Consider the following 14,834-nt stretch of genomic DNA (forward strand, 5'->3'; position numbering starts at 1 on the left):
ACTTTACTATATTTTATTTGTTTATTTTTTAGAGAGAGAGGAAAGGCGGGAGAGAAAAATAAACTGGTTGCTTCTCCCACGCTGCCACTGAGGACTTGGCTGCAACCCAGGCATTTGCCCTGACTGGGAATCGAACAGGTGACCTTTCGGCCCACTGGCCAGCACTCAGTCCACGGGGCTAAAGCTCGGTACTTTAATATAGGAAAGGGGATTCCACGCACTTTTTCAAACTGCCCTGGCAGAGGGATTCTGAGTCTTTGGGCGTTTTAAAGCTAGCGGGGCTCTGAGGGAGAAACGTGCCGGCATTCCAAAACTGCATAGCCTTTAAACAAGCAAGCCCTTTTCCTTTTCCACCGGACTTCGGACTCCAGAGTTCTCCCTGCAGGCGGTAAGCAGCAGACCCCCACGGACTTCCGCAGCAGCGCGGGCTGTTCTGTGGCACCGTCACCAACCCAAAGAACTGTGAGCAACTAAAAAAGTCAGAACGTAACCACTCTGACGTCTCCCGTGGGAGCCAGAACTTTGGGTTCACATCTGTCACAGACTCAGATGTATAAATGGGATGAGGGTGCCTTTTCATGAAAACTTAGGCACTCCTCTTTACTATCTCACAGCAACTCTAGAATTTTGATGATAATTTCGTACAGGAATGAGCCAAGATCTTTAAATACCAGATTCAAGTCCATTAGTGTTAGCTTAGTCTAATTACAGGAGTGGCATAAAGTTTCATAGTAGCACTTCTCAGTCTTCAGCACACATGGGGCTCTCCCAGGGTTGTGTTAAAATGCTACCTATGATTCAGTAGGACTGGTGGTGCCCAGGAATCTGCACTTCTAACAAGCACACAGGTGATGCCTAGGTAATACTGATGCTCCTAGTCCTAGAACTACACTTTGAATAGCAAGTAAAATTTAGGCAACCCCACTTTCCCCAGAACTATCAGCCTTCCTAATAGAGCGGCAAAGCAATTTTTGACTCTTCTACATGGAAAGCTTTCTACAATGTCCTTCAGACTTCAGGATAAGATGGCTAAATCTCGCTACTATAACAATAAAGGGAATTTTATTTCATTTAGACATAAACTTACAAGGACAAAGAGAGTGAGTGAAAATAACTGCAATAAAATATTGGAAGCTAGAAAGTAGACGGACAGGAGGTAACCAATTAGCGGACCAGGAAAGCTGACTCCTGATCTGCCAGTAGGGAAAGCCAAGAAACAGCCAGTCACAGAACCCCCAGAAAGGCTCAGGCCTTCATAGCCCCAAACACCTCTGGAGGCGGGGGAGGGTAAAGTCAGGGCTAAACATGGTGGAAGCCTGCTTAGATCCCAGCCTTGCAACTCCTCCAGCTCTGGTGGAGGGTGAAGGTTTATTCTCTGCAGAGAGTAAAACTCTGAGGGTCAGACTCCTGAAGGCTCTTAGAGGAAGAGCAACCATCAGTGGAGAGGGAAATGCAGTGAGAAGTTACACAGTAAATACTGAGACACAAACTGCCCTATCCCAGCCGCCCACCTACACAATGACTTCCAGAATGCAGACATTCTCCACAAACTGGTGTGCAAATGATCCTCTGGACAATCTGCCCAACCCTGGACAGAAGGCCTAAAGATAAAAAGAAGCCAACAACATACTGATCTAACTAAAACTGTGATGTACTGTAGGAAGAAAAAGGGGATGGAAATGGTACACATTGGTGGTTGGGGTAGGCAGAGAACCAAGCTAAAATTCTCTTCTTTCATAATAAAGTGTCACTCGGTAATGCCTAAAACAAAATAAAATTGACCACGGAAATAGAAGTGTGTCATTTAGAGACAGGAGTTGTAACTACCAGCTAGAGTCAATTAACTGCAAGAATTGAAAGCGGAGGACCGCGGAGCAGGAAGTGAGCTGGGGGAGGAGGCTCTTCAACATGCCTTGTAGATCTAGATCCATGTATAACCTTGATAAAATCTTTACAAGTAAATAATACAAAATAAAGTGGAATGCTCATACTTTATTTTTTTCAGAGGATTCAGGACACCACAACAAACGTCACTAACTTGCTGTGCTAGGACCCACACGAAGCAGGAGGTTGAGCACGGAGCCCTGCAGACAGGCTGTCTGGCTTTGAACCTCAGCTTTGCCACTCACTGGCTGTGTGATTTCCAGCAAGTTACTTAACCTGTCTGTGCCTCAGTTTCCTCATCTGTGGAATGGACAATAACAATTATTTCTGTCATAATTGAATTATTTAATTACATTTAATAACTTAATACCTATAAAGTACTTAAAACAGTATTTGGCACATAATAAATGTTCAATAATAGCTCTTCTCATTAAGATATGTTTGCCCTTATAATGAATGCCTCCTGACCTCTGTACTGATTTTGTCTTTTATTAGTTCATGTTTCATTCTCCCTGCCCACACCTTCTCTGTCGGTCAGTCGGCTGTCCCTCACCGTGGAAACCAGCATGCCTTTCCAGATTCCCTCCGTCCCCTCCCAGTGTGCAGTTTCTAAAAGAAACCTCACAACCAAGCTCCTTAGAACTGTGTGTAAACGGAGGAAAATGGGCATAAAGAAATATTCTGAAGGGCTCTCTGTGAGGCCAGTTGGCAAGTTTCCATACGTGAGCCATCGGCCTGACCACTCGGAACCCACTGGGCTTACTTCCTAGCTACCAGCTGTGGGTCAGTAAGCTGGGGACACTCGGAGTAACCAGCCATCCACACGCCCCGGAAGTCCTGAGTCCCTGGAAACCCCAGCCCCAGCGCTGGGCAAAGGACTTAATCCTTTTGAGCCTGTTCCTTCATCAGTGAAACGAAGGATTATATCTACTTTGAAAGTCTGTTGAGGAACAAATGAGAGGATTTTGTATAATTCCTGACACACAGCAAGGTCTCAATAAACGGCAACCCCAGCTACTGTACTCAGTTATGGTCAACTCTAATATCAGTGGCAAACAAGGTATTCCTAGAAACCTAACCGCGCCTGGGTTATTTTCTTACTGGACAGCTGACATGTTTGCACATGTTAATTTCCACCCTTGTTCTACACAATTTCTTTCAGGATATTAAAGGAATTTAATATTTCAACATCACTGACTTCTACACTGGGCAAAGGCCTGGTAGGTTTCCATGAGCTTTTGGTACATGTATCTTTTTCACAAAATGTAAAACTTAGAGTATTTATGTCAGTAGCTGCTTCTAAACTTTTGGATGGAAATCAGACGCCACCTCACAAAGAAGGACATCAGGCATGATACCGAATATTCTCTTTAAAATTTGCATCTTACTTTCTTCCTTCATAGTGGCACCAAATCACTGTCTCTGAATGGACTGATAACTCACTCACTATATATGTCAATTCTATCCCTGAAAAATACAGGCTCTTATCATCAAACACATGAAACACCACTTCTGACCTCGAAAGCTGAAGTATCTCAGTACTGAACAGATATTACCTACCGCCTGGAGAAAACTGGTCACTTTTGTGCACCCTGACAACATAAGGATGAAGGTGCTGTAAGCAAAGTTGCACAGTTAGGGATTGGTAACAGAAAGGATCACAAGTTACAGCCAACACATGGCTTGGGAACCCTCCAAGAGACAGCAGAGAGAGAACGAGCAGCCAGGCGTAGGAGAGACATCTCCATTTCAGCTCCTCAGTTCCCTCCTCCCGTGTTCATATTACTTCTGTCAACGTGCCCCTTGCCCCTCAGTGCCCAAGGCCTGGGAGCCTGAAACTCTGGAGAACCACAGACCCTCAGAGAAGCTTTAAGGGTCATCTGGTCCAACCGCTGGGGCAAGAATGAATGGATTCAGGACAGAATTTCTCCAAGGGTTGTCTGATGCCACCAGCAGCAGGACCGCCTGGCGTGACCACCTGACGAAAACCCAAAGTCCTGAGTTCCATCCAGACCTCTGATTTAGGATCTTTGAGAGGGAGACTGAGGCATTTCCATTTATTACAAGCTTCCCAGGGGTGCGGGGGGGGGGGGGGGGGCGGTGGTTATGCACAATAAGGTTTAAGAGCAGCTGCTCTGGGGAGAAAACAGCAAAATGTACAAGGACAGATGGGCACATAACCTGTAGGAAGACCACGTCTAACCACCACCTGCCTCAGAGTCCAAATCTGTAAAAGAAGGATAATAATATCCCCATGGCAGATTGTGAGGATTAAATGAGATAACGAGTAATATAGCCTTGAGCATAGTGCCTAGCACACAGCAGGTGTGAAATAGTATGACTCCGCCCCCTCTCCTTTGTTGTGTGTATGGTATTCTAATGAAGATTTATAACTATAGTCTGCTTTGAATAAATGTCACCAAGGAAAGCAGATGTCTGGCTTACTTTAAAGCCTCAACTTTAATGAGTCACCAACTAAAAGGCCGAGGCCGGCAGCTCTAACCAATGGTAGGCTTGTAAAATATCCTGGTAGACAGCGGTTCTCAAGCTTCCCTGGGCTTCAGAATCATCTGGAGGGTTTAGAACAGACCGAGTTTCAGATTCGATCGGTCTGGCATGGGGCTGAGAACCTGCATGTCTAACAGGCTCCCAGATAGTGCTGACGCTGCTGGTCCCAGAACCACACCTTTTCCACCACTCTACAGCCCCCAGATCAAAAGTCTAACCAATCTGACGCTTGGTAATAAAAATAAAAAACTAAAACTATGCTGTAGGCATTTCCTGTTTGATACCAGACTGGTTAGTTACATGTAAACAAAGAAAAAAGTAATAAACCAATAATTTCCAAGGCTGGGCTGCCTCTGGTCCAGACAATTGTTCTATTTTTTTTTTAATTTTTCAATTACAGTTTACATTCAATATGATTGTGTATAGGTTTAAGGTGTACAGCATAATAGTTAGACACTCATATGCTTTACAAAGTGACCCCCCCCCTGTATTGCAGGTACCTACCTGGCCCCATGCATAGTTATTATCAACTATATTCCCCACACTGCGCTTTACTTCCCCGGGACCATTCTCTGCCGATGTGTACTTCTTAATCCCTTTACCTTTTCCACTCAGTCCTCCCACACCTCTCCCCTCTGGCCATCAGTCTGTTCTCTGTATTTATGAGTCTGTTTCTACTATTCTTTGCTTATTTGTTCTTTAGATTCCACAAACACATGAAATCAGATGGCATTTGTCTTTCTCTGTCTGACTTAGTTCACTCAGCATCCTTGCTATGTTTTTGAAAAGCAGAGAGGAGACTGGGAGAGAGGAGTGCCATCTGCCAGCTCACTAGATGTGTGGCCCTGGGTGAAGCGCATGATCCCTCTGAGCCTCAGTTTCCTCACCTGGGGACAGAGGTGGGCTTGGTCTCCTGTTCCTAAACCTGGCTGTGCATTATCAGTCATGACAGCAGCACTTCAAATAACATACGGATTCCCCAGACCTAACGCCAAACCTAAAAAGTTAGAATCTCCAAAGGAGAGACTGAAAATGTGTCTGGGGGTGGAGCATGTTTTAAGTAAAATCTCCCTGTGCGATTCGCCTGGGCAGCCAGTTTTGAAGAAGCATTGCCATGGCGATCTTGCAGGCCTCTGCCAGCAGTAGAGCTCTCCAGTCTTTTGATTTCCAGGTCCCTGGGCCCTGAGCCTGCGCTTACCAAGTTGCCTTCTCTTTTTTTATTTGCTTCCCATGGAGCTTTTAACTGCAGGGAGTGAGCACAAAGCAAAGAAACAAGTCAGCTTAACAGTTCCTTTACTCGTGTATCAATGAACTGGCGTTCTGATGTTAGTTTAAAAAATAAAACGAAGTCCAATGTGTAACACAAATCAGGAATTACACAGAACTAAATGTGTCAAGCAGTCTCCTCTAATACCATCTGCTCACTTACTTACTCATTAACTCAGCATCTTCCACGTGCCAGGCATTATTCTAGGTGCTGAGCAAACAGTCGATCACGAAGCAAAGTCCCTGCCCTCATGGCAAAAACATTTTAGCAGGAAGAGACAGACAATAAATAAGTGATCAGAAAGATAAAATCATTTCAAACTAATAAGTGCTAATGAAGACAGTAGCACAATAAGAGGACAGAGAGTGACTGGAGGACTACTTTCCATGCAGCGGTGGAGGAAGGCCTCTCAGGTTTGAAATTAAACCTGAATGAGCCAAGGGACCAGCCAGATGAGGATCTGGAGGAAAGGCATTGAGAACAAGTTCAGGGCAAGTGCGAAGGCTCTGCGGAAGAAATGAGTGTGTCATTTCCAAGGAGCAGAAAGGAGCAGATGAGGCTGGAAGATGGAGGCCCAAGAATGAGTGGAGGGGATCATGGAGGCCAGCAGGGCTCAAACCATAGACCCTCGCAGACTGAGGTTCAATGATTAGTTATCACAGCAACTGCAGTGGGAAGCAATTGAGGAATTTTAAACAGAAGAAGGATATGAGGGTATCATCTGATTTGTATTTTTTAAAGGTCACTGGCTTTGTGTGAAGAATGAGCTGTGGGGAGGGGTGAATGACAGAGGCTAGAATGGCACCAGAAAAGCAGCAATACAGGCAAGAAACGATGGCCTTTAGCTGGTGCCTGGCACATAGCCATAGAGGGTACAAAGATATTTCTGGGCTGCGCTGCCGTGGGTGATACCGTAACACACTTGCTTCACTTCCTGTGATATTTCAGAAGGGTTCAAGAGACACTGGTTGCTAGTGAAGTTCCATCTGAAAGTCACTTCCTTTAAACAACACAACAACATAATTTTAGATTGCCCCTCTTACAACTGGTTAAAATCAAGAAATATAAGGATATAGAAATAATACAAGGGGGAATCAGCAGACCTATCTTCTAACACCTTCTCTGCCATCAATTGGCCATGGGTAATTGATCAGAAACCAGGGGGTCTGGACTATGTGCTTTCTAAGGTGCCTACTAGCTCTTAAATTGCATGATGCTCTAAGTGGAATAAATGAGGTTTCCTAATCTAAGTGGCAAAATGGGCTAATGACTCAGGGTAGAGGGTTTTGTCGTTGACTTTTAATCTCCCAGAGAGGCTCTAGTTAAGCAGGAAATGGGGTGTTAATGAAGAAACTGCCCAGTCATTACTTCCTTGGGAAACTCTGGTGTCTGAGGCACCTCTGGCACAAGGGTATGGGGGCCAGGGGACTTCAGGAAGTAGACCCCCCTGGGCATCTGCGAGCCCACAGTCTGAGCTGCTGAGAGTTCAAGTCTCTGAGGAATTCAGGCGCCAAGACTTCAGTCACAACACTCTGTGCTTTCTGGCAGGCTCCCCCACCCGCACTGAATCTCGGGGCAGAGGTATTACAGCTCAGCTCTCACTTCCTATTGACAGGCTGTCCCCACAGGGCCCATGCCTCTCAAATGGCCAACCTGAGCCTTCCACAAGGACCTCACTCCACACGATCCCTGAGGGCAGTGGCTTTCAGTCCACATTTAATGACTTAGAACTGGGGTGAGGGAGAGATTAGAAAGACAGCAGTAGTACAGTGAGGCTTAGTAACTGTATGTGATGGAGAGGATGTGTAACTCGGGTGACTGCAGGCCAGCGAGGTTCAGTGACTTGTCTAAGGTAGGGTTTCTCAGCCTCGGCACCACTGGCATTTGGGCAGGATAATCCTTTGTCATGACGGGCTGTCCTGTGCATTGTAGGGTGTTAGCAGCACTCCTGGCCTGTACCGACTAAATGCCAATAGTAACTCCCCAGTTGGAACAATAAAAAATGTCACCAGATGTTCCTAATGGTCCCCCGGAATGAGGAGGTCAAACACTGGCTCAATTAAGAACCACTAGTGTAATATCACATAGTTAACTATCAGCAATATCAGAGACTAAAAAGCAGGCTACTGATTCCCAGCCATGTCGGCTCCTCAATAATCAAGCAGGAGCTCCTGAACACAGGGTTAAGTCACTCCCGGAGGAAATACCACAGCTGGCCTCCCAGCCCTCTGCGCAGAAGCAGGGGTGGGTGCGGGGTGGGGGGGTGTGGAGGTGATGGAGAGCTGGCCTTGTCCCTGATGACGGGAGACCCAGACAGAAACAGCCAACAGCTTGTTGGACCACATTTGGTCTCCAGTATCTGACTGGAGGGACAATACCGTATCTTGCCAAGGGCTGCTGAACCCTTTACTCATTTTGGGGGTCATTCCCTTGTAGTGGTGAGATTCATCATGAAAAGTAATCACACATTGCAAGAAACAAAGAAATCCTGACCACAACCATGGACTATGTTTTAAAATTCTTAGGTATCTCAACGAACACTTAAGACGTGACCTGTTTCCGTATGTCTCATTCCTCCCATGTCAGAGGCGGTACGGCAGGAATAGAAACACCTCGCCATCACCTCCATTTAGCTGACTGAGACCCCGTCTTTGTTTTCAATGATACAAATACACAGCAGACACATAACCAGACAACCCAGATAAGACTGGCCGGCTGACTGGCTGCCCAGGTGGTAGGATCAGGGCAGGAAAGTTGAACTGCAGTTAATAAGAACCAACAGACTTTGTAGTCTCTTGGCAACCAATTTTATTATTATGCTTAAACCTGGCAGCTGGTAAGACTTTATATGAACAAGGCTATGTTCATTTTCAAGACTACTTAAACAGATACAAATGACTTTATAATAACAATAAAATAACCCACTGTTTTATAAGGACCCATCACTAAAAGGCAAGTCACATATACCTATCTACCTATATGGGTTCTCACCACATATTTTCCACATTTTTTTCTACCAAAATACAGAAGGATGAGGAGTTTCATAGGAATAGGCCATGCAAAGCAAGCAGGCTTTCAGTAAGACAATACAGTACTTGTCTATTCTGGAATTACTCTCAGTAGGTCCACCTTAACCAAAGCATCCTGAAATAAAAATTCAAAAGGAATAAATATATTAACAAGACCTTAAAAGGAATAAAAACATGTTGAAAGAATGACAGGCTTTTTGGCATCATTACAGGGATTACAATCAAATGGTAGCTTTTGACAGTCATGTGGCTTGCAGGGAAAAATCAAGGGTGTCTCCTGAGAATGGCTTTGCCTGTCACACACTGGATCTGGGGCCTGGGAGGACAGCAGGATATTGGAGTAATTATGCAAGGGTGGCAACAAAAGTAATTAAGGGTCAACACAAAAACATAAGCAACTTGTACATGATCTTTTAAGGGAAGACATCATGCAGGAGAGCAATCACGGGACCCAGAGTTCCATTTCTGGCCCTGCCACTGCGTGATCTTGCAATGTGACTTAACGTCTCTGGATGTGAGTTTCTTTCACTACAAAAATCTAGAGCAAAACTGAATCTTCTCCAACTTCTTCCCCATTCTAATACTTTTTGAATTTACAAGTCCTCTCCTTCCTTAAGATGGGCACATGCAGTCACCAAAATGGGCAATCACTTGGTCATTCAATGAACATTATTGTGATCGATGCATTGCCTGTGCATTAACTTGGATTTATACAAAACACAGTTAAATTTGCATTTCATAAAAACAACAAATATTTTTAAAATACTTGTATAAATATGTCCCAAACACTGCAGGTAACACACTTACAGTAAAATATTATTCATTGTTTAAAAATGCCTTTTTTGGGCTGAATATTGTACCCTACCTCTGACCCCACATTAAAATTTCTATTTTAAAACCCAGAAGTCTGGCTCCATATATGTGGGTGTTTCTAAGAGTGGCTGAGGTGCACAATGGGAGACCTTCTCAAGAGAAGCACATATAGAGACAAAAGATAGAAAAAGAGGAGTAACTTTCAACATTCCTCTCCAGTAGACAAGGCTGTAAATAAAATGAGTGCCAGCAGACCTCACTCACACAAGAAAGAGTGTGGTGTGTGTTCTGTACAGCATGGGCAGACAGAAGGCCAAACATGCTGCCTGCCCACCACTCCCCACATCTCGCCCTATGGACATCAAGTTAATTACCCACCCTTTATCTCTTCCTCCAACTCAGTGCTCCTGTCTGCTCCCAAGGTAATCAGCTTAAGGGAAACCAGATCTTAAACACGAGCTTCCTGACCAAGAGTCAGAAGAATAAATGTGATCCAAGCAAAAACAGCACAAGGCATAAAAAGCGAAGGCAGTGAAAGGGAAAAATTACTCTCTTCAGAAGGCAACCTTATTTTAATAATGGCAAGGCAATCTTGCTTCTTAGGGGCTCTGTTAAAACTTCCTGTTTTAATTTCAGCTTTGTCGAGGTATAACTGACATATAAAATTATTATTTATTTTTTAAAAATAAAAATAAAATTGTAAGTTATCCAAAGCATACACCGTGGTGATTTGATACACACACACACAAGGAGAAAGGAGTCCCTCCACCTTATGTAAGGGCTCACACTTCCACATGCAGCCCTGTTTTGTTTTTGAAACAACAAACCTATCATAATTTACTAGGAATATACATCTCATATATATGTAAAAATAATCATTTTTCACACTTTGCAGTGAAGATATAAGTAGGGCACATTCCAAGATAAGTTTAAATAACAATGGAAGGCAGCTTCAATTTTTATAACTAACATAGAAGATTAATCACCATACAATGTAGGTCAATTCATTCAATTATCACTGGGAAAGAGCAGCAGGAAAGCCCCCTCAACTGGGGCCAATACTGCTCTACCAGCCACAACAGGAGGAGGGGGACTTGGAGGTATTGGCTAAGAAAAATTAAATGTGTGGACTAGAAGTTTCCAATGATGAAAATAAATCCAGGTTTAATCATTAACTTATTGGTACACTTAGCAAGAGTTTATTGAACAGTCCTTTTTGTCTAAGATACCTGGCAGCATGAAATTCAAAAGTGAACTGAAGTCATGCTTGGCCTCCAGGATATTACAATCTGCCGTGGAAATAAGGACACACACATAAATATTTGAATCTAAAGTCATCATTTAATCAAATGTTAAAACGGGTTTCCAAGATGGCAATTTCAGTTAGATGCCAGAGAAAGATTAATTCACTGCAGTAGAAAGTATTCACCAAGAAATGAATTTCTATTTCTTGAATTTCCAAGGAATTTCATTCTCTCCGTAGACCAGCACAAGAGACGGAATCACTGGAGACAGGGGCGGAAAAGTCGTCCCCCCACCCACCCCCCCATCCCCCCCACCCCCCCACACCCCCGCCCCAAGCTACCCAGGCTCCAAAGAAGAGGCTCTGCACGCCACTGCGGGAAAAGAGCAGAGCCCTCACCTTTCCGCTGTCTTACCTCTCCCTTTCCAAGGAGGGTATGGTCGTTTTCTTGGGGAAAACAGGAGGACAGAAGGAAGGAGATTTACATGTTATTGTAACTATGGACATTACTTCTCTTAGATAAAATGGGAAGGAAGAAATAGCAGAGCGATATCCATTTCTCAGTCTCCCACTCCCTTTTCAATCATTCAATATTTTTTTGAGTGCTTACTATGTGCCAGAAACCATTCTAAATGCTATGCATACAATAGTAAACACAACAAATTCCTGACATTCATGGAGCTTATAGTCTATCAGTTGAAGACAAATGTTGTGTGTGTGTGCGTGTGTGTGTGTGTGAGAGAGAGAGAGAGATGACAGTATTATTGATACTCTTAAAGAAAAATAGGCCAGATAAGGGAGCATAAAATGATGAGAAGGGTGAGAGATGCTATTTTAGATGGGATGGTTCAAGAAGGCATATAATACAGAGATGACTTTTGACCTGAATGAAATGAGTAAGAAATCCATGCAGACATTTGGAGGAAGAGCATTCCAAGCAAGGGAAACAGCAAGTGCAAAGGTTCTGAGGTATGCCTGGTTAAAGCAGAATAAGCAAAGGAAAAAGTAATAAGAGATGAAGCCATATACCATGTAAGGGGCTTATAGCCCATGATGAGACTTCATTTTTCTTCTGAGGTAAAAAGCCATCAGAGAGTTTTGAGCAGTGGAGTGAACAACTCTAGCTGCTGTGCTGAGAACAGACTGCAGAGCGGTGAGAGTGGCAGCCGGGGGGCCCTGTAGGAGGCTTTTGCAGTGACCCAGGTGACAGAAATGATAGAAACTTGATAGTGGCAGTGGAAGTGCTGAGAAAAGGTTATTATCCTTAGATATACTCTCAAAGAAGAACCAGCGAGATTCTCTGAGGGATTAGATGTGGACATGAGAGAAAGAAGAGGAGAACCAGGGGTGACTCCTGGGTGTTTAGCCTGAGCATCTGGAAAAATGAAACTGCTACTGACTGAGATCGGGAAGGCTAAGGGAAAAGCAGGTTTGAGATGGAAAAATCAAGAGTCTGGTTCCTACAGATTGTTGCCCACTCCAAAACCCTTGCATCTGTTATAAAACCATGGCAACAGAAATTGAAAGAAGTTGTGGATCCTAAATTTCATATGGAAATTCAAGGGATCCAGAATAGCCAGAATAATCTTGAAAAACAGCAAAGTGGACTCACACTTCTCATTTCAAAACTTACTAGAAGGCTACAGTATTCAAGGCAGTAAGGTACTAGAGTAAGAGTAGGAAGAGCAATACATATGGATCAATGGAGTAGAATTTAAAAGTCAAAAATACATCCTCACATTTACAGTCAATTGCTTTTCAACAGAGGCACCACGACCATTCAAAGGGGGAAAAATAGCCTTTTCAACAAATGGTATCAGGAGAACTGGATATCAGCATGAAAAAGGATAAATTTGGAGCCCAACCTCATACTGTATATAAAAATTAAAAAGGGTTAAAGATTGAAATGTAAAAGCTAAAACTATAAAACTCTTAGAAGAAAACAGACATAAATCTTTATGACTTGACATTTGGCAATGTTTTCTTAGATTTGACACTAAAAGCATAAACAACAAAAGAAAAAATAAATTAGTTATACTTCATTAAAATTCACATCAAAGCAGGCCATGTAAATTAAGGGAGGGAGGGAGGGGGGGAGAAAGAAAGAAGGAAAGGAAGAAAATGTGAATGAAAAACAATATAAAATACAGAAGAGAATGATCCTCAGTCGTTCTTTCAGCATTATGTTAACCTTCATTCGTTTCCAACCACCTGCAGAAACACTGTATTCCTGATTATGCCCCACCCCAAGCAAGTTTTTAAGAAGAAGAAGAAGAAGAAAGGAACAGTGAAGCATCAACAAATTAAATCAGCAATACTTACAGAAAACTTTTAAGGCATAATACTCCTCACCCCTCCCAACATTGATTGATGGGCCAACCATAAAGTGGGAAGCCATCCAGTACAGGGAAAACAGCTGTTAGCCCAGAGCTAAGGAAAAGAGCCCTGTGGCAGAACATTCTGAGGCCATGTGGCCAGGTGGCCAGCAGGAACCAGAGGCTGGGAAAGCAAAGTCAAGGGCTCACAAGATTGCCTTCTCTTCAGGCCTTTGTGTAATCTGTAATCCGTTGGGACACAGACAAGCCTTTGGCAATAGTTACTGAAATCTGTCATCACATTAGTACTAAAACCAGTCAATACCTGAGGACCTGGATGCCAGATAGAGTTTTCTGTCTGACTGACAGAAGAAGGGAGAAACCTCTGCCACCACTCTAGTTTGCCGTCCACACCCAGACCAACAAAGGTGGTGTAAAAATGTTCAAAAATTCAACTGAAAACAGCAAGAGGGAGGAAAGAACTAGAGGTCAGTGCTGGAGGCCTGGGACCTTCCTCCTCTCCTCCCAGAGAAGTTTCCTCCCCCTCTGATGAGGACCCTCGCACCTGGATGCCACCCGCAGTTGACCTCAGCCCCCCCACACCAACCTGGGACTACACTGCATTAGCACCTCGCGCCAAAGCAGACCCCCATCCCAGGCGGTTGTCATCGTGGGGTCTGCGTGATGGCCATCCAGAGCCATTCTGGGAGCAGCAAAGCAACTTTTCTGGCTAGCTCAGCCGCCCAGAGGCGGGGAGAGAAGATGTCACAGCCTCCAGGCCAGCCCCAGGGCCAGACGCGCTGGTCTCCCGCTGCCCGGCTCAGCCCTCTGGGATGAAGCGGAACCTGGCGGGAGCAGGTGGCCCGAGCGCGCCTCCCCGACTGAGAGCAGCCGCCTGCCTCACCTGGCTCAGCCCGCTGTCCCCACGCTGCTTTGCCTCCTTGCACACTGCGGCAACCTGCTGCCGTCCTTTTTTGGGTCCTTGGCGGGTATTTTCCGTCTGGCCCCACATCACTTCCCGTAAAGGAGAGCGAGGTGGGGCGGGACCTCCTCTTCACCCTCCACCTCCCGCTTCCTCCTGTCACCTCGGGGAGCACCCCCTCCCCCCCGCGCCCGATTCTGCGCGGGTGGTGGGCAGGCGCCGGCTCTTGCGCAGCTCGCAGACCCGCTGCACCTGCTGAGTGGTCCTCCGAGCCACGGATATGCCCCGCTCGCCTCCTTTGGCCCCAGCCAGGTCTCCACTGCCCCTTCCTGGAAGGCGCGAAACCTTAGGACACAGTTTTCGTTTAGGACACAGGGTGACTTTTGCAAACTGCTCCAGAATCGGTGCGCTCCGACATATGGTTTGGTGACTCTTGCCAAATCTTCTCCTCCAAAAGCTATTTTCTAAAAGTGTTTTGTAAGGCATCAGATCAGTGTCTCTACCTAGTAGCCGAAGTGCTGAGCAGCTGCAAAGTGTGCCTGCCCGGGGTTCCTGAAGCCCTCCTCTGGGGCCCGCTCTGCGCCGGGTGCCCAGCTCTGCCATGGTCCATCCCGCCCCGCCAGCTTCTCTTCCATAGGCCTGGGCATGGCCTTCCTAGGACAAGGGAAAGCTCTGGCATTTTTTGAAAATGATAGAGGGGAAAGCACATGTATTTCTGGAAGAAAATGACAAACGGGGTTTCTGGACGTGCAGCCTACTTCTGATTATAAAATCACTCCAAATTAAATTTCTAAGAGAACATTAGAGCAATTCGTTTTTTAAAAAGCAAATAATAATAATAATAACAATAATA

The 14,834-nt window shown here is 44.9% G+C and overlaps 1 protein-coding gene across 2 annotated transcripts in view; it reads right to left on the bottom strand.

Annotated features, from left to right (window-relative positions):
• RAB27A (RAB27A, member RAS oncogene family) overlaps nt 1–14,126 on the bottom strand; it is a 64,414-nt gene extending 50,288 nt beyond the window's left edge. Inside the window, exon 1 of one of the 2 annotated variants that reach the window (XM_036033833.1) lies at nt 13,964–14,126. The gene's annotated coding sequence lies outside the window, so the exon portion shown is untranslated. The remainder of the gene's footprint in view (nt 1–13,963) is intronic. The other variant, XM_036033821.1, reaches the window with a different exon arrangement.
• Between the last annotated feature and the right edge of the window lie 708 nt (nt 14,127–14,834).

Source organism: Phyllostomus discolor, chromosome 1 (genome assembly GCF_004126475.2).
Source record: "Phyllostomus discolor isolate MPI-MPIP mPhyDis1 chromosome 1, mPhyDis1.pri.v3, whole genome shotgun sequence".
NCBI classification, from domain to species: Eukaryota; Metazoa; Chordata; class Mammalia; order Chiroptera; family Phyllostomidae; genus Phyllostomus; species Phyllostomus discolor.